This window comes from Sorex fumeus, unplaced genomic scaffold, assembly GCF_029834395.1.
Source record: "Sorex fumeus unplaced genomic scaffold, SorFum_2.1 ptg000030l, whole genome shotgun sequence".
Lineage (NCBI taxonomy): Eukaryota > Metazoa > Chordata > Mammalia > Eulipotyphla > Soricidae > Sorex > Sorex fumeus.
Window position 1 is genome coordinate 21,888,610 of NW_026606087.1, and position 19,329 is coordinate 21,907,938.

The following is a 19,329-nucleotide window of genomic DNA, read 5'->3' on the forward strand; positions in this document are numbered from 1 at the left end:
GTTCCCATTTGGCAGAGTGAGAACCATCCAAACTCTTTCAAAAGGCCTTGGGTTCTTCTTTCCACTTCTCTTGCCCTCCCTCCCTCACTCACTGCATCTACTCATGGGCCACCTTTTGCAGGGATAACGCTTGCTCTGCCTTTTCCTAATAATTTTGGTATATTCTGTGTGAAATGTCAAGCAAATACAACATTCATTTCAGAAAGATTTCTGTAAGAAATTAGTCAATGTTTTTATAGCTGCAATGAGTGAACCTGTTCTCTGGAACATCTGCTTATTTGGAACAACCTATTTTCAATAATGCTTGGAACAACCTATTTTCAATAATGCTGGATGTGGAAGAAAGGAAAGAACTACAGTGTACTGAGAGGCTTCTTTGTTCCATTTCTTTGTTCCATTAGCTTACACAAAGTTTATCTTATTTCTGTGTCATCGATTCTATTAAAAAAACTGAGGGGTAAGAGAGAGAGAGAGAGAGAGAGAGAGAGAGAGAGAGAGAGAGAGAGAGAGAGAGGTGGAAGGCCTCACAGATGCTAAGTAATAGGATTTTAACTGAGGTCTTTTGGATTCCAAGCTTGGTCCTCTTCAGAGACACTATGCTCTCTGGCCTTAGAAAGAGTTATTCTGCTGCAGAAGTCAGGAACTTGGATGCAGCAAACCATGGGACAGTTACCTTAGTCCCAGAGACAGCTAAGGAGCCAGTTGGAAGATAGATAATGCTAGAACTTTCCAAGCATGAAGGGATCCAAGGTCACCTAGTTTGATGCACCAATTTAACAAAATTGGTGCTTCTCGGTCAAACTGTGACCTAGAAGAAGGGCAGTGACTGACCAAAGTGTCTGAGTGAGAAGCAGAATCAGAGTTGAAAGTAGAGGCAAAGGGTCAGTAAGGTAGGGTAGAAGATGGGTTCAAAGTGGTTCTCCAAGTCTCCACCTCAAGTTCACAGGGTCAAAACTCAGGCTTCTGTCAACTGGGGGGCACCCACACAATGGAGGAGTCTTGGCCATAAGGAGCTTCCGCTCACTCAGGAGAATGAAATCACAACCATCGCCCTGGGCCTGCAGGGCCATCGTGGTTCTGCTCAGAGGGAGGAGACCTGCTTCTGGGTCCATTTCTTGGACCATGTTGGGTGGCCTAGGAAAATTCCTGTCTCTCTCTGCACCTCCCTTTCCTCAAAGGTGAAATGCAAACAGTTAGAACTACTTCCTGTTCTAAAATTCTGTCTGTGACGGAGAGAGCGACTGTTGAGAGAAGCTGCTCAGACAGAGGCATCAGAGAGTGGCAGTAGCAAAACCATTTAGGTCCATATCATGGCAGCTGCAAATGGGAAGACAAGCAGCGAGGGCTTCCTGGAGGAGGTGGGTGAGGAGGAAAATTTGGGTCTGGACAGATGGTGGAAAAGGTGTAGAATATGTGGAAATATTCGATTATGCAGCAGTCCCTATAGAGGCCTCTGCCTGATTGTTTGCCACTACTGAATTGAAAAGGACTTCACAAAGTTTGGGGGGAAGGTTTCAAACAAGTACCTTTGAGTGAAAGAAAATTCCACTCACTCAATGCCCCCTGCTAACATGAACAGCATTTTACACAACACAGTGTTCAATCAGGCCTAAGATGAGATGTCCTCTCTTACAACTGTTATTCAATATTGTATTACAGGATTACAGGATTACGGCCCTCCCGTTGTTCGTCGATTTGCTCGAGCGGGCCCAGTAACGTCTCCATTGGAGACTTTGTTGTTACTGTGTCTGGCATATCGATACGTCACGGGGAGCTTGCCAGGCTCTGCCGTGCGGGTGAGATACTCTCGGTAGCTTGCCAGGCTCTCCGAGAGGGGCGGAGGAATTGAACTCGGGTCGGCCATGTTGGCTGCATGCAAGGCAAACGCCCTACCGCTGTGCTATCGCTCCAGCCCTTAAAAAGGTAAAGGCCCTCCCGTTGTTCATCGATTTGCTCGAGCGGGCCCAGTAACGTCTCCATTGGAGACTTTGTTGTTACTGTGTCTGGCATATCGAATACGTCACGGGGAGCTTGCCAGGCTCTGCCGAGCGGGTGAGATACTCTCCGTAGCTTGCCGGGCTCTCCGAGAGGGGCGGAGGAATCGAACTCGGGTCGGCCATGTTGGCTGCGTGCAAGGCAAACGCCCTACCGCTGTGCTATCGCTCCTTCAAACTGGGAAAGAAGTAAAAACATCACTATTTTCAGGGACTTGATAATATACATAGAAAATGTGAAAGATACCACAAAAGGTGATTAGAATTAATAAACAAAGACAGTACGTAACAGGGTATAAAATCAAGATACAGAAATCTGTTGAATTTCTATATGGAAGCAATAGACTAGTAGAGAAAGAATTCAGGGAAACCTCCAATTTACAAAAGCATATAAAACAATTAAGCACCTAAGACTATATGAACAAAGTAGGTAAAAGATACATACAGCAAAACTGTGAATCACTATTTTAAAAAAAAAACAGAAGAGAGGTTGGAGGGATAATAGACTGTGTAGGGCATTTGCCTTGCATGTGACTGACCTGGGCTCAATCTCTGACATCCCATATGGTCCTCTAAGCACCACCATGGGTAATTACTGAATGAAGAACCAGGAGTAACCCCTGAGCATCACCCCACCCTCCAAAAAGAAGAATTACATGCTATATATTGAAAGAATTAATACTGTCCAAAAAACATCCTTCCCAAAGCATTATTTAGATTCAATGGAATCTAATCAAAATTTCAATAACATTCTTCAGGGAAATAGACAAATGCTACTAAAATCCACCATAAAATGTAACCATAAAAGGCCCTGAATAGTCAAAACAATATGTTTTTAAAATATATAAGGAGAGGGGCACATCCTCCTACCCCTACTTCAAACTATATTGCAAAACTATAGTCATCAGAAGAGCGTGATTACTGGAATAAAAGACAGGTCTTTGAAATGTTATTGAAAACCCACATGCAATTAAATCCTCATATATGGATGGCTGGTTTATGACAAATGATTAAAGAGAATAAAACGGAGGAAGAAGTCTTCATTAGTAAATGTCATTGGGAAAAATGAATAGCCACAGGCACAAGAGTTTAATGAGGCCAGTGTCTCAATTGTGCACAAAATGAACTCAAAATAGACTAACAACTTAGATGCTAGGCCCTAAAGCATAAATATAATGAAGAAAACATAGACAAAACAGTCCACCATGTTAGCATCAGGGATGTCTTTAGAGATTCAACTCCAAGGGCAATAGGAAAAAAATGGACAAACGGGAAAGCATAAAACTATAAAGCCCCCACACAGTGAAAGAAACTATCATGAAATTTTTAAAATAAATTACAAGGAATGGGAGAAAATAGTCATATAGCACAGTATGACAAAGAGCTAATGCGCAGGAGGTATAAGGAACTTACAAAACTTAACCACAATGATGACAACAACAAACCCTCAACCAACTAGGTTGAAAAAAAATGGAGAGGTAAAAAGATACTTCTCCAATGAAGGCATACAGAGGCCAACAAACACATGAAAAACCCCTCATTATTATAGATTATCAGGGAATCCTAATCACCAAAATATATCTTAGAGTGTGAATATGGCAGATATCACAGACAAGCAGAGATAGGGGCGGGGTATTGGAAAGTCCTCATTCATCTCTGATGAGAATGTAAACTGGTCCAGCTTTTATGGAAAAAGACTTGGGAGATTTCCCTCAAGTTAAAAATAGAGCTGCTATGACCATCCAGCAATTCCACTCCTAAGTATCTGTTACAAAAATGTACAAACACCAATTTGAGAAAAAATATATGCACACCTATATTCATGACAGCATATTCCAACAGTCGAGATACGGAAAAATTTTTAAGTGCCCAATAACAGGAGAGTGGAGAAAGAAAATGGGTCATGGAACACAACAGAGGACTGCTCAGTCACTTAAGTTCTTACCGTTCCTACAGGGAAGGGACTGCAAGGGGTCATGCTACGGGAAATAAGGCAGAGAGAGAGAAAGAGAAATACCAGGGGATCTTACTTATATAAAGGATAGAAAGATGCGAAGAAAGATAGTAGATAAAGGATAAAGGCAAAGGAAAACAAGCTCCTGGTCTCTGAGCAAAGAACTGAGGTCACCAAAGGGAGGAATGAGGGAGGGGGTTTCACTTGGGAACTTCGACAAAGGGCTGTTGGGACACTTGTGATGAATGCGGAGCAACAACTCTGGAGTGAAAATTAACCCATAAATAAAACACACGAAATCTTTCTTTTTCTTATTTTTTCTTTTCTTTCTTTCTTTTTTTTGTTTATGGTTCATACCCAGTGGTGCTCATGACTTACTCCTGGTATCAGTGCTCAGGTTCCACTCCTGGTCTGGCTCAGGGAACCATCTGGGATGTGAGGGACTGAACTTGGGATGTCTGCATGAGAGGCAAGTGCCCTACTACATTATTGATCTGGCCCCAAACACTTGCGGTTTTGTAATCAATGTTACCTCAATTAAAGAAAAGGAAGGAGGTTTTCAAAGACTGCTTCTAGAGAAATGCAGCTAATAGAGTTCAGAACCACAGCAACAACGAACAATCTAGAATTAGCAACAAGTGGATCTAATCCTACACAGAGCCTCATTTCAGGGCAAAAGTAGCATCTCTGCTGTCTTGGGGCTTGTCTGGGAGCATTCACTTTACTAATGCCAGGAGGTCAGAAGCAGCTTCTTCCTAAGCACTGTTATTGTTGTTTAATGATAAAGATAGACTTTTCATTGTAAATATTCTTTTAAAAAAATCAGGAATTGGGGCTGGAGAGATAGTACAGTGGGTAGGGCGAGTGCCTTGTATATGGTCGACCTGGGTTCGATTCCTAGCATCTCATATGGTCCACTGAGCATCACCAAGAGTAATTTCTGAACACAGAGCCAGGAGTAAGTCCTGAGCACAGCTGGGCTCCTCCCCCAGCACACACACACAAAAGCTAAAACAAGAATTGTAGGACTGGAGAGATAGTACAGTGGGCTGGGTGCTTGCCTTGCATGCAGACGACCCAGGTTCAATCCCAGGCACTCCATATGGTCTCCCAAGCATCACCAGAAGTGATTCCTGAGAGCCCGGCAAGCTACCGAGAGTATTCGATATGCCAGACACAGTAACAACAAAGTCTCCAAAGGAGACGTTACTGGGCCCGCTCGAGCAAATCGACGATCAACGGGAGGGCCTTTACCTTTACCTTTTACCTTTATCACGAATCACGACCATCCTGTTATTCGTAGATTGCCTCAAGCAGGCCCCAGTAACGTCTCCTTCATCCTAGCCCTGAGATTAGTGCTATATTCAAGCCTCTTTAGGAGAATGAGACCCATCATTGTTACTGGTATTTGGCATATTGGGTACACCAAGGGGAGTTTGCCAGACTCTGCCGTGTGGGCAGGCTACATTCGGTAGCATTCCTGAGCACATATCCAGGAATAATCCCTGAGCATTGTGCAATGTGGCATAATAACAAAATTAACCAAGAATTGTGAGTCAAGTTTCAATTGGGAAGGCTTTTGTTTCATGTTGTTGGAAGGTAGTTTCCTTGCAGTTTTGCAGGAGGCTCACAGGACAGAAGGCAGAAGGCCTGCTTCCAACTGCTGCTTTGCTACTGTGGGCTGTGAGACCTTGGCCAGGTCATCTCAGCTTCCTGCTACTGCTTCCTTATCCTATGCTTATGCTTCCCATACTTCTCTACTTGACCAGACTATTCTTTCTCTTCTATCAAGCTCAATGTCACCACCAACACAAGTCTTGTTGCTTTCTTAGAGAGGCGCAATTTAAGCCTTGTCAATCTAGTGCCTTTCTCCCTCATCCCTCTTAAAATAACATAGTCCGTGTTGAAGACTATGGCCTCTACCAGTACAAAAAAAATGGAGTTTATGTGCTTATATATCTGCCCTGTAACCAGGCCACTGAGTCTTGGTGAACATTTGTTGTTCTCATAGAAAGACTTCAACTGATGGATCTCAGAGATGTTTTCACAATTTAATCTCCCGTTACGCTCTTCAACCCAACAGGATGCAATCTATCTCCTAATACAATAATGACAATTACCAGTTGCATTTTTAACAGGATCAACTGCAGGTAAGTGATACGCACTTACTAAATTTTGATTCATGAAGTCTGCAAGATACTGACCTATTAATAATCTTCTAAACATTCTTCATGGTGAAAAAGCAGGGAAAGTATATTTTTCTGAAACTGAGTATGGCGTCAGTTATTAAATCTGACAGAGTAGTAGCTTGCTAGTTAGAAAACTTGCCCTAGGCTGTTGGTATCAGAAAAATCTTAGGAGACATGGAATAATTGTACATTGGCAATGAGGAAGTAGGGGGGGGGAGTATTTGGAGAAATTTTCCTTTCAATAAAATGTAATGGATATAGCATTGCTTTCATTCTAAAGGACTTCCACCAACAAGGAGTCTTTATTGATCAGTGTTCTATGATAAACACTCAGGTAGAATGCACCCTGGTTTGGGGGAGGCGTGATCTTGATTGGCTGGATATGTTGTATGGTCCTAATCAGTATTTGGTCAATTCCTTCCCCTTCTGGTTCCTCTTGTTTTGCTGACACTCACATTGCTGCTGCCTTCATTTAGCAGAAGGCAACCTTTGGGTCTGCTCAGATCTGAATTAAAAATCCAACTGCTTATGAATAACTCAATTTAGTAAGTGGAGGGAATGGTAGTTTGGAAAATGGGAGTTTTTTTCCCTTCTCATTGCTTTGGCTTTTCTATCATGGATGGCAATTTAATTTTCAGGAACTTCTTTCTTCTTCTTTCCTTCAGTGCTGGAACACAGTGTTTGAATGTTTCATTTCAGAGAATGTAGCTCTTTCTCTGGACATGTGTGGTGAGTGGGTGTTCACTGGATGCTGGAATACAAAGAGGCAATTGCCAAAGGAACGAAGGTCAACAACGGTTCTTCTTAGAGGAGATGGGAACGGAGAGACCATGTTGACCTCTGGGATCCATCAGAGCCTCCACCCCATGCCTCCAGAAATAAGACATTAGCATCATCTTCCCAGTTGAAAGGCAGCCCCCACTAAGAGCTGGATTTACTGCCTGTGGTTTCTTCCTCTGAAACCGTTGTCACTCTTTGGGATGCTTGGTTAAAGAACCAAGGTCTGATGATTAATTCTCTCTCTGATCTTTCCTCTGGGCTTCTCTTAGGGAAATGGCGTTGGATGCTTCAGGAAGGAAGCAAGCATCTTGGGCTCTAGGAAAGACTATTGGATGACTGGATACACAGCCTTGACTAGATCAGGGAAATTCACACTTTCGCTTACATCTATTACAGTCCTTTTGTTCTTAGATGAGGTTTGAGTTGATCATAACCAGCCAAAAATAAGTAAGGGACACAACAAATTTGATAGCTGGGAATGAATTCTCAAGGTTGAAGGCAGAGTCTAAAGGGCAGATTTCATTCTCTTACATGCAGCTATCCTATGATCTAATTTATTCTTTGGCACCATTTTCCCAGATCAGATGAGGACTGAGAGCTGAAGTCATTTCTCCAAACCGAAATGTGGAAGAAGCTGTGAGGCGAACCAAACAGGTGAAGCCAAAGTCAGTAGTCTTTGGCTTGAAACTAAGCATGGCCTCTGGGGTCAAGGTGTCTCTTGCAATTGATGTGCCTCTGGAGAAGTCGTCTCTAAACGTTTCTTTACTTGTGAAATGGAGTCAACGATAGCATCCATTGCAGAGGGTTAGTATGAAGAGCATCGAGTATAGCACCGTGCATGGAAACAAGTTTGCCCAGGACCTGGCAGAGCTGGTATCTCGGTCTGTAGGAAGAAAGCTACATCCATCCTGTTTGTGAACTCAAACAACCCTCTGGCATGATCTCAAGAATTCAGACAAGGTAATGTGGGATACTGAGGGGTAATAACACACATGTCTAAAACACAGAGGCATCCCCCCAGGGTAAAAACAGGAAAACAAACAAGGAATGTACCAAATGTGAAGAAGTCAAGGTGTTTGGGTAAATTTCCTCCAGGGAAAAGCATTGTCAAAGCAAATGAAACCTGTTGTCTCCTGGAAGCCCAAACACACAGACTCATGCCAACATCTGAAAGAACTTTTCCCTCTGTGCACTGAAGATTGGCACTGGGCAGGTGCCAGGTGCTGGGAGCTGTTCCATGGCCTAGGAGGTGCCAGTCCCTGCAGGTGCATCCACTCCTCGTGCAGATGATGGGACTCTAAAGCCGTCCATCTGCAGCAGTCAAGGTCAATGCAATGACAAAAATTTGACAAAGCCCCTGACAGCCTGGGCTAGAAGCCAATTCTGCAGTAGCAGTTGAACTGGGGATCTGTTTTCAATCATACTCAGATGTCTACGAACCACTGCTAAGAGCAGCCTGAAGGAGAGGCCTGGGGAAAATAGACTGTTCCAGAAATTGCACTCTGGGTTCTTGGTTAATTTTGGGGGGTGGGGGTCGGGGGAATCAAATTTCAATAAGACTGTGAGCTCCTTGAAGACAAGCATCTGTTTGGGTTTGTCAAAGAGTCTGGTAGGTATTACACACAAACCAAACACTAAATACTACTTATTGCGGCAAGAAGTGGAATTGAAGTGCCTGGGGGAAATGGAGGAAATCAGTCAGGGCAGGAGGCATGGCACAACAGCACACTTCAGAGAACAAGCTAGTTTTAAATATACATCAAGCCTAGAATGAAGGGAATGAAGGGATAAGTTCAATTTTACAAGCACCGAGGCCATATCTGGAGTCTGGGAGTTCACACCTGGAAGCCACATTTAAGTGACTGATAAAACTGGAGCACTGTTTTCAAAGAGCAGTGAAAACTTGAAACCACATTCAAACCAAGATTTCTTGAAGAAAACATGAATTTTGCTGACTAAGGGAGCATGCCCTTTGTTTTAAAAATTCCAGGTGGGTATTATGTGAAATAAGGACCATACCATTGTTCTATTACTCCCATAGACTGACCTTGGGCCACTCACTGTCTTTGAGAAATGGACTTGGTTCAAGAGAAGAAAGAATTTCATCAGAGTACAACCTTACAACCTTATAACCTGTTGTAAATGCTCCTGTTGAGGTCTGTGTTTCTGCCCAATGTTATATACTTCTTGAGGACAGGAAATGTGTTTTTCATCTCTGAGTCTTCAGTCAATAGTATCATCCTTGACTCAGAGCAGGTGTAGTATAAACGTTTTTTAGAAGAGCAACTAAATGGAATGAGTGGGTAATCTGTTTCGTCACACATTTCCACTGAGCTCCATTCAAGGGGCATGATTTAGTGACTGGCAGGGATAGGGTATTAAGATAAACTGAGTGTCATCTGTCTTCCATCCTGCAGTGCTGTGATTCTGTGAGTCAGGGTGGAAGGGGACATATGTGATCCTTATTAAGAAAGTCACGTTCCAGTCCGTCCTTACTTCTGACACTGCATGTTACATCCCCTTAGCAAAGTTCTGTCCGCTCTTAGGGATGTATCAAAAATTTACCAAATTCATTTAATAAAATATTTAATAAAACATCTAGTCTTGCACAGAAAATATTTCAGTGAAGTAGATGACTTAGACAAGTGCCTTAAAACTGGGGACCACATAGCCTCCCGGATATTCAGAGGGAGTCACAGGTGAAAATTGCATAAATGGGTGTCCAGGCTATAAGACTAAGGAGCTGACCAGTAGGATAGGGCGGGGGCCACAGAAAGGAAACACTTTGGAAGCAGGGATGGAGGTCTGGGCAGTGGAGGGGAATAGTTGGAAAAAGGCTGTGAAACACTGGGTTAAATCTTTCAACTCTAACATCCTGCATCCTGTGATCTTACCAATCGAACTTGATCGTCCCTTCTCAGAAAACTAGACAAGCAGATAAAGAAAGTTGAGAGAACAGTCATGTTTCTAGCCTGAGGGAAGAGAAGGAAGTTTGTTCTTTGAAGGGCAGACTCCAAGTTTCTAAACCTGCTGTGTCCTGAGACAGCAACATCCCATTTCCTGTGTCCCTGAGAGGCGCCTCCAGCTGAGAACAAGGACACACACAGTGACCTGGAACCGGAGGCCATCCACTCACTGGATGCCTCCGGCTATAGCTACTGCCTCCTTTCCTGTGGCTGTTGCAGCCTCAGTCACAAATGTCAGATTCCTGTGATGGCTCTGATTCTGCTGCCATTCCCAGGGAGCCCCACACACCTGGAGTCCCCACACCCCTCTGTGCTGGGAGCTGTAGCCCGGAGGATATGGAGATGCTTGAAGAGGTCATGAGGTGGACTGTTCTTTTGCTCAAGGGTACAAGGGTCTGTGCAGAAGAGGAAGGTGCTTGGGTGCTTATCATTTTTCTTCTCCTTAAAGATCTGTGAAACCCTCACCTAGAGCTCCATCCGAGAAGCGAGGTCCTGGCAATGGTTTCTGCCTAAGCAGCAGGCTTTGGTAGACCAGATGACCAGCCCCAGCTTAATGAGGACAAATTTCTAGAGTCAACTTAGAAAAAAAGGCAATATTCCACACGAAATCCAAGGCACACAGGACTTGAGCCAGAGCCTCACTCACTAGGATCTGAACCCCAAAACACTGGAGGAATGTGGAAGTGGGTGGTGAGAAAGGAAGCAAGAAGGCATAGCCAGCAGAGGGACCACGTGCTATCATTCTTGCCAGTAGGAGGAATCAGTCACGAGAGAGGAAGGGAGCTTGGAGTGGGGCTTGGGGGTGAAGCTCTGAGAAACAGAGCTTAGGCAGAAACCATTGCCAGGACCTCGCTTCTCAGATGGAGCTCTAGGTGAGGGTTTCACAGATCTTTAAGGAGAAGAAAAATGATAAGCACCCAAGCACCTTCCTCTTCTGCACAGACCCTTGTACCCTTGAGCAAGGGTACACACATCAGCTCCCAGAGGCAGAGAGTAAATGGTGTCATGGGATGGCTAGACTCCTGGAGCTTTTCAGCATCAGTTTTCGTCCAAACTATGAGAACAATTGTGAAATAACTTCACTGCCATGCCTGCTTTTACTTGAGGTTCATTAGGTGTGTTTAGACTCCTTACAACTGAAGTAACCCAGACACGTCCATTCACCTTATGCCTGGTTGGGTTTTGCCTCATAGTGTGAAGGCTTTGTTGATAGCTGATGAGTACAGCACTAAATGTTTTAAAAGCTTTGCTACTCAAGTTTTATTCCTCCTTTACTGTTCTGTAGGCAGGAAAGAAAGCTGCTGCGGATTATCCCCCCACTTGGGGGATTACAATATGAAAGTGTGGAAAACACGCTCAATTTTTGCAGCTGATAAATGGTAGGGTTAGTGTTAAGATGTAAAACTCCACACTGACTTAATCTAGGGATTCTTCTACTATATCACCTCCACCAATCCAACATGAAAACATGCTGATCTCAGTGTTGCAGAATCAGGACAATACTTTCAGGATCGGAATGATGGCCAAAGATGGTCGGTTTGGGCTTTGTTAATAGAAACTCTTGTCACATATTCCCAAGAGCAGCCAAAAATCAAAAAGCAGCACCAGTCATTCATAACTGGATAATAAATATTGGTTCATTCATTTATCCATTGATCATTCATTCAGACAAATCCCTGTGTTTGAATGTTTGACTCCTCCATGCTCATAGCATTGGCAGAAGTCAAACAAAAGTCCAAAGTGAAAATATTTTTAGCCTCTGGACTTAGAAAGATCTGGTTCTAAATCCCAACTCTTATTCTGAGAAAGTTGTTGTATCCAGAGTCTGTTTCCTCACTTGTGAAATGCGAAAGTCACTTTGCCTTACATACTTGCGAAGAGAAAATAAAACCACTTACATGTGTGTGTATCTATACGTACACCTGTACATGTATATACATACATATAAACGTGTATAAATGTATGATATCTGGTATGTAGAAAGTGCTCAGAAGATATTGCCTTACTTTCATCCCTAGTAGTGTTTCAATGATTTTCAAAATGTAGCCCATGTCAGCTATGAGAAAGACTGGTTGGAACATGGATTTCTGAGTTCCACTCAAGAGTTTCTGATTCAATAGGTCGGGGTTAGGTGATGCCCTTGGTCCAGGTACCACATTGAAAAACATGGGTTTGGAAGAAAGGCTGAGACTTTATTCAGGACCATCAAAATAAAAAACACTGTGTGTGTGTGTGTGTGTGTGTGTGTGTGTGTGTGTGTGTGTGTATTTTGGGATGCAGAGGCAGAGAGATCTAAAGCTATGAGAGCATGCACAATAACCCATGGACCACTTCCAGGAGAAAGGCTTGCTCCTCGGGAGGTGGTATTTGAAGATCTGTGAAAGAACAGAGAAGCTTTTGAAATGCAAAGCAGTTCTGGGCAAGATGGGGGTCGAGTAGGAGCCAGACCCAGAATAATCCTCTTTGCTGCTCCCACACAGTGACCTGTTGCTCATCATGCCAACTCCACGTCAAGTCTGTTCAAAACAGATTATTTAAGAAATCAGAATTTCAAAAGCTCCACGACTCTGCTGGCTTGAGAGCTGCAGCTAATGAGTATCACCGTGCGGAATTAGCCTGTGAAGACAGACAAAGCTGCAACAGAAAGGGGCGCTGAGGAGGTGGGGTAGGGGGAGCTGCTAATTATTCCCCAATCATTTATCTAGGCTTGTCACCAAGCCCGAGAGACTGCTCACAAGCCTCACAGAAAACCTAGTCGTCTTACCCCTGTGTCAGCAGAGTCAGGCCTGAATATCCATGGAAATGATGCAGAGATGACCTGCAAGTGAAAAACTCTTCCACTGGACTGGGCTCCCTGGAAAAGAGGATGTGCTCAGGACCAGTGATCACTGACCCAGGGTGCTCAGCACTGTGGGTATGCTTGGCCTCCGGGCTTCTCCTCACCAGCAGGCAGAGCTGTACCCTGGGACTGAGCTTCTTGAGCTCATTGTGCCTTAGTAGAGTTAAAGGGCATCAGCTGGATTTCCAAGGTCACCTGTTGTTGGCCTGGTGTTTTTCAACAATGGAATTTGTTGTCAGGGCTTTTTAAAAAGGAGAGTTGAGTGGACACAACTCGTGAGCATGGTGCTGGAGAATGCAGAAGAGCCCACTTGAGTAGGCTCTCCTCTTCCATGGTAGCTCACCACTCTGGTCGGCCACAGCCCCCTCTGAAGCTTTCTGCACTGTGCTATCTGGGACACCTGCCTGGGATCCCCAGCCTGGAACTTCCAGAAGACACTGAAGTGGGTACCTCTTTATGCCACTGCTGGTGTCATTGGTCATCTGTCCAGGAGTTCACTCAGTGCTTTGATGTCTCATTGATTGTTCTTAAACAAATTTACTTAAGACAGGGATCGAATATCACCATGAAATAATGGCTTGCTAGTCCTAATTACACTTTTCCCCCAGTGTGTTAAAACAAACACTTAAATTTTGAAATAAAGTCTATCTCTGCATAAAGCAACATAATCTCAAGAATTAGGCTCTGGGAAACACGAGAGCGAAGAAAGCCCAAATATCCGAACCAGGAGTATGAGGATGTGACTTCCCTTTTCCAAACAAACTTCTCTGTCTAAAGGATTCTCCAGTCCCTGTGTGCTGCTGCCAAAGTGCTTCCTCCCCTCTCCTGAACCCACAGACCCTGCACAATCTTCCCGAGTATGTAAAATCTTGGTGACTATACCTGCAAAGACATCCCCTCAATCCAACCGTCTAACTTCTACCCATTCTCCAGGGTCCAGATCACAAGATCACTTCTTTCATAAAGCCTTCCCAGACCAGATTTCTCTTAGCAAGATAAATCTCAATCTCTCTCTCTCTCTCTCTCTCTCTCTCTCTCTCTCTCTCTCTCTCCTCTAAACACACACACACACACACACACACACACACACACACACACACACACACACACACACCCCAAAATCCCAATGGCAGTTTACTTGAAAAGCCCTTCATTTATCACCTACTCTTTTGTACCTTGAGGTCTAGTTATTTATGAATATAAATCTTTCGCCCAGTAGACAGTGATATCCTTAGCAGACAGGATCCATTTCCAATTCCCCATCTTGTCCGTGCCCCCATCAATGGACACATGCCTTGCTTAAAGTAGCGATTAATGAACACCCATTAAATACCAAATGGCAAAAGGCAATTTGTGGTCGACTTCAGGTCCGTAGATGTCTTTAGCTTCTACTCTGAGCAACTTTTAGAGGTACGTATGTGAAGAAGGTATGTGTAGAATATTTCCTTCTTTTTTAAAAAATTCATTTTCCCTATTTCATTTTAATATATTTCTTTTGAAACCTGAGACTTTACTTTCCCTTCCTCTGGATGTATTATATTCAGCTAGACCTCGTACTGGGCTCCCAAACAGCACACACCGTGAGGTTGGGGGAGCATACCGTGATATGGCTTTGCGGGGCACCTACTCTTTCCCTTATTAGATACTGTCGAGATGGCGCCTGTGAGTTATGAACCTGAATTGTTCCTACCAGCACAAAGATGAACAAGATAGAGGCGATCTCAGACTTGGCTGGATCGTTACCATGATTCTATTGTGTCAGTTGGGCTCCCCATCACTGGACCAGCACTTCTTTCTTGTTTACCTAATAGGTAACACTCAACATAATAACTTGGGTCTATATCTTTGGGCTAGAGGCCAAGTTGGACTTCTGTTGGACACCAAATCCAATTAGAGATCATGATAATGCGATTATCTGATCCAGTTAAATATTTGAGAGCAGCGGCAGCCACCTAGATGCATCATCTCCTTAGCCTCTAGGCAAGCTTAAGCAATGGCAAGAGCAAAAGCTGCACATCTTGCCAGGAACAGAGAAGCAGCTGCTGCCCGGGAATTAGAAAGGTCTGTCCAACTGCACTGGTGTGTCTGCACCCAGCGTGAGTGGGTCTACCTAGGTGTCAGCCCTGGCCTGGGCCTGACCTGCAGGGGGAGCCAGTCCCCTAAGGCTGGTCTACACTGGGGGGTCTAGCCTGCAGGAGGAGCTGGGGGGGAGGCGGGGCAGGAACCACACCTTCTCTGCAACTTCCTTCCAGCTCTCTGGAGCATAAGCAAGCAGCAGCCGCAGCCAGTCGGATCTGGCCTCCTGGTGTTTAAGTCTCCAAGCCTGGCTCCTCAGGACTGGATCCTGTCTGGGCTGCAATAATCTGCCCCAGGACTGAGCAGAGGCGACAGAATCGAACAGACTTCCAGCTCTGATGAACTCACATCCCCCTGTACCCTTGGGCATATCATCGGGGGTCTCTGCGTCTTGGTTTCCTTCACTTTCCTGTGACTGTGGTCGGTGGCTGACCAAGGGTCCAGGTGAAGCACTTAGCAGTGCCTACAGTGGACGTGGACGTGTCCTCCAAGGCAGGTAAGAGGAAAGCAAGCTAACGTAAGTCCAACCCAGCCCAACTGTAAATCAGTAAATCAGTAAATCAGGGTGCAGGCTTTAAGGCGTACTGAGTAATCCCGTCCCCTCCATCACCTCCAACTAAGCAAGCCATTTGATCTTTCCATGCCCCAGGTCCCTAGCTGGTGTGGACTGTACAGTGCCAGGTACTCATAGATGTTACAGTAGGAGCAATCGAGTGGCTATGAATGGGGGCCATGGACCCTTCCTGTGGGTGAGTGTTCTCTGGCTCTCCTCTACCTGCTCCAGCTCATTTCTCCTTTGTCAGTGGCTCGAGAGAGAGAGAGAGCAGGGCACAGTCCCTCTCTGACAGCAGAGGAGGGGTCTATTGTGCTGAGCTAACGCTCCAAAACCTTCTCCACAATGCTGATATGGACTCGGAAGTCCTGCTGGACACACTAGAGCATACCAGCATGTGGTCACATAGAGTGTTGGGGTGGAAGCATTCTCTTCCCTTCTCTCACTCTTCCAAGGCACATCCTATAAAGCTCACCCCCTCATCCAGTGACAGATAAGCCTGGTCATAGCTACCTGGTCTCTGCTCCCTGGAACATTTCCCATAATGCCCACAAGGCAAGCTTGTGTTGCTGACGCAGCCTGATCTACAGCCACAGCCCGCACTGAGCCCACAAAACTTGCACACAAGCATGCACACACTCCCATAATTTGTATACACATGCACTTACACACTTATGCGCATGTGCACACACATGCACAAACACCACAGGCACACATACAAGCCTAAATGCTCAGACACTCGCACTTGCACACATATGTACACATGCACCCATATACACTCATGCCCCGCTAGGGGCTGGGCAGATGGCCTGCAGGCAGAGAGGAGCTCTTGCTGGTTGGAATTAGGGCCCATGGAGGGGATGAGGGCTGCCGGTCCGCCAGGATGGATTCACAGGTACTCCCTGTTCCCATAGCTGGTGCTCCCAAGCTTGTCTATAGCCCAGTACCAGTGCTGGCAATGGTTCCCCTCTGTGAACAATCTCCAGAAATGAGTGACCAGCAGGCTGGGCCGGCTGGGGTTACAGGGTTGGGCTCAGGCTTCTGACTCCTCCAGGAAATATCCTCATCCAAATCAGGCTTCTGACTCCTCCAGGAAATATCCTCATCCAAATCCTCCACCCCATCTGCCCCACAGCATGCATCCAGGCAGATCCTAAGAGCAACCCCTGGATGCCAGGCAGGGGCACCCACTGAATCCTGATGCTCGGAGGGGTGGGGGTGGGGGATCAGTGCCCTTCTCACAAGGCCCCAGGGCTGTGTGATTGGATGGGCACCCTCCCCTCCCCCTTGAGCCTGACAGCTGTCAGCCTTCTGCACTCCAGACAGCTGTCAGCCTACAGTTCTGCGGCTCCTCCCACGCTCCCTTCCCATCCAAATCCTTTGTGTCCTTTGGAGGGTATCCTAGCCTGTAGAAGCTCTCATGGCCCACCTCCACACTCCCTTGCCCGTTTATTCATGTGGTACCACGTGCCCACTGTCTTCAGGGCTGTCAAGGTTAAGTCTTCTCCATCTGGGAGTAGCGCTGAGTGACGAGGACCCCACGTTACACTGCTTCCATTACCCCAAGGAGCAGCACAGCTCTTTGCTTAAAAAAAAAAAGTATAACCAATACAATATGGCTTTTAATTGATTTGCTTTTTATAGGAATTAGAAGAGTTGAGCATAAGCTGATCTAAATTTGGTCAGCCGTGTCTTCAGGGAAAACACACAAATGATGATGTGAAAGCAAAAGCTGGAAGAACAAGAATGCTAATATCTGTGGCACTCATCTGCCCTCAGAACCAAATCAGGCCCACAGAGCAACCTCACTCCCTACCTGTTGACTATGTTTGTCCAAAGCAACAGTTAACATGAGATGGAGCAGGGATTTGAACCCAGGTGTCAAGCTCCAGGATTTAGTCCTCACTTGTACCCCATGAGGCAGCATGGACAGGATGCTAGATTACCTATGCATTTCAGCAACCTCACCTGACCTACTCTGGATATTAGAGACTTAGGTAGAACAGATTCCCTATATTGGCATGGTGCACACTTTGGGGAAGAATGCTGAGGGTAGAATGTTCTAGTGAGCTATCCAGAAGGCCTGGGCTGAGGGAGCAGATGCAGAAGGAGCCCCCCTGTACCTGGTGGATTTCCTTGTAAGAGCCCAATGCACACTTTCCAATTCCATCCTCTCTGACCTCTGCAGTATTATTCATTTCATTTTCCAAACCAAAAGAATCTATGCACACACTTTATTTTATTTATTTGGTTTTGGGTTACACCTATCAGTGCTCAGGACTTGCTACTGGCTCTGTGCTCAAGAATCACTCCTGGGGACTCTTATGGTATGCCGGGAATTTAACCTGGGTTGGCTGTGTGCAAAGCAGCCCACTGTACTTGGGCCCCTACTTGCTTGGGCCCCTACTCATGCATTTTAATAGTCCACAACACAATGAAGCTTACAGTGAGAGTCAGCAGTGCTCTGCCACACCTCTGTGTCCCCAAGTCATGCCCAGACCACTTTTTTCAACACTCAGCTATTCTTCCAGGACTTGCTTCCACAATCCCAATACTGCTTACATGGTCATTTCTGACACGAAACTGAAGCCTCATGCTTCTACTGCTAGTGACCACTTCTGTCCCTTAAAGTCTCTCTACTTCCAGAGTCTCCTGCCCCCGCGCCTGGCTGTCCTCGTTGGGGCCCCTTGGAGGGGGGCGGGTTGAGTTTTCCTCCCCGCCCCGAGCAGAGCTCCAGCAGCCGAAGACCTCCAGAACCAGCCACAACCATGCTGAGACCACTCTCCACACACATGAAGGTAACGTAACGGCAGAGGAACAAAGGCATGCAGGTCCCGGGGCTGAGATATCCAAGCCTGCTCGGATCGGGGCTGAGCATTCTCCACCCAGATCCTCCATCTTCCAGTAGGCAGGGGTCACACCCACCAACCGACCCCCTGGCGCTGTGTAATCCCATCAACGGCCAAGACCCAGAGACTATAAAACCCAGCTCCCGGAAGCACGTGCCACATTTGCGGCCACGCGACATCTTATTATCTCATTCTTACTTTTGACAACCTGGCAGGCTACCAAATGTAACCTGCCCACATGGCAGAGCCTGGCAAACTCCCCGTGGCATACCCAGTATGCCAAATACCAGTAACAATGATAGGTCTCATTATCCTAGCCCTGAAAGAGCCTTTAATATGGCACTTTAAAATCTCAGGGTTAGGATGAAGGAGACATTACTGGGGCCTGCTCGAGGCAGTTGACTTCCATTCATTAGGATCTCAAGGAAAAACATTAATTTTTTGCTTTACTCCATGTGTCCTCTTTAATAACAATTTATTCACTGTAACACAACTCAGATCCTTCTCAAACAGTGTTTGCCACTGGTCACACAAGCAGGTGACCTGTCTGGATCACCAAGTAGCCAGGAACACTCTCTGTGGGGGACCTGCCCTACTGTGACCTGGACTGGTTGCTGGTCCTGCTGCCCATCTGCTCCTCTGGCTCTTTGCTTATCTCACTGACTGCACCCCCGTTCCCCCCATCCCATCACTTCTCTTAGAAAAATGTGAGGGGAGAGAGAGAGAGAGGCAGAGAGAGACAGAGAGAAATAGAGAGGAATGTGTTCAAGAGAGAGAACACGGGCTTCTCCAGAGTGAAAACAGGCCACAAAGAAACACAGAGACCACCAAACGAGATACGTGTTCAAGAGTGAACATGGGCTTGCAGGGCAAGCCTCAAGTAGTTTTGAGAGCTGAAAGGAGGTTTGGTTTCAGAACCGTGCATGGCTTTAGATACCTCGGCTCTACCCATGGGCCAACTCAACCCATGTTCTATTCTCCAGAATTCCCCTGGCCTCCCCAACCTCCCTGATGGCTACTGCTGCTTCTGTTTGTTCTGGTGGGCCTGTGCCTCGTTTCCTTGTTTTAAATCACTTGTCTCATTGCACCAGGACTCCGGGGAGTTCAGTCTTTCTGAACATTAAGCTGC

The 19,329-nt window shown here is 45.7% G+C and overlaps 1 protein-coding gene across 2 annotated transcripts in view; it reads right to left on the reverse strand.

Annotated features, from left to right (window-relative positions):
• TENM4 (teneurin transmembrane protein 4) overlaps positions 1–19,329 on the reverse strand; it is a 371,175-nt gene that overhangs the window by 147,388 nt on the left and 204,458 nt on the right. The window lies entirely within an intron of this gene.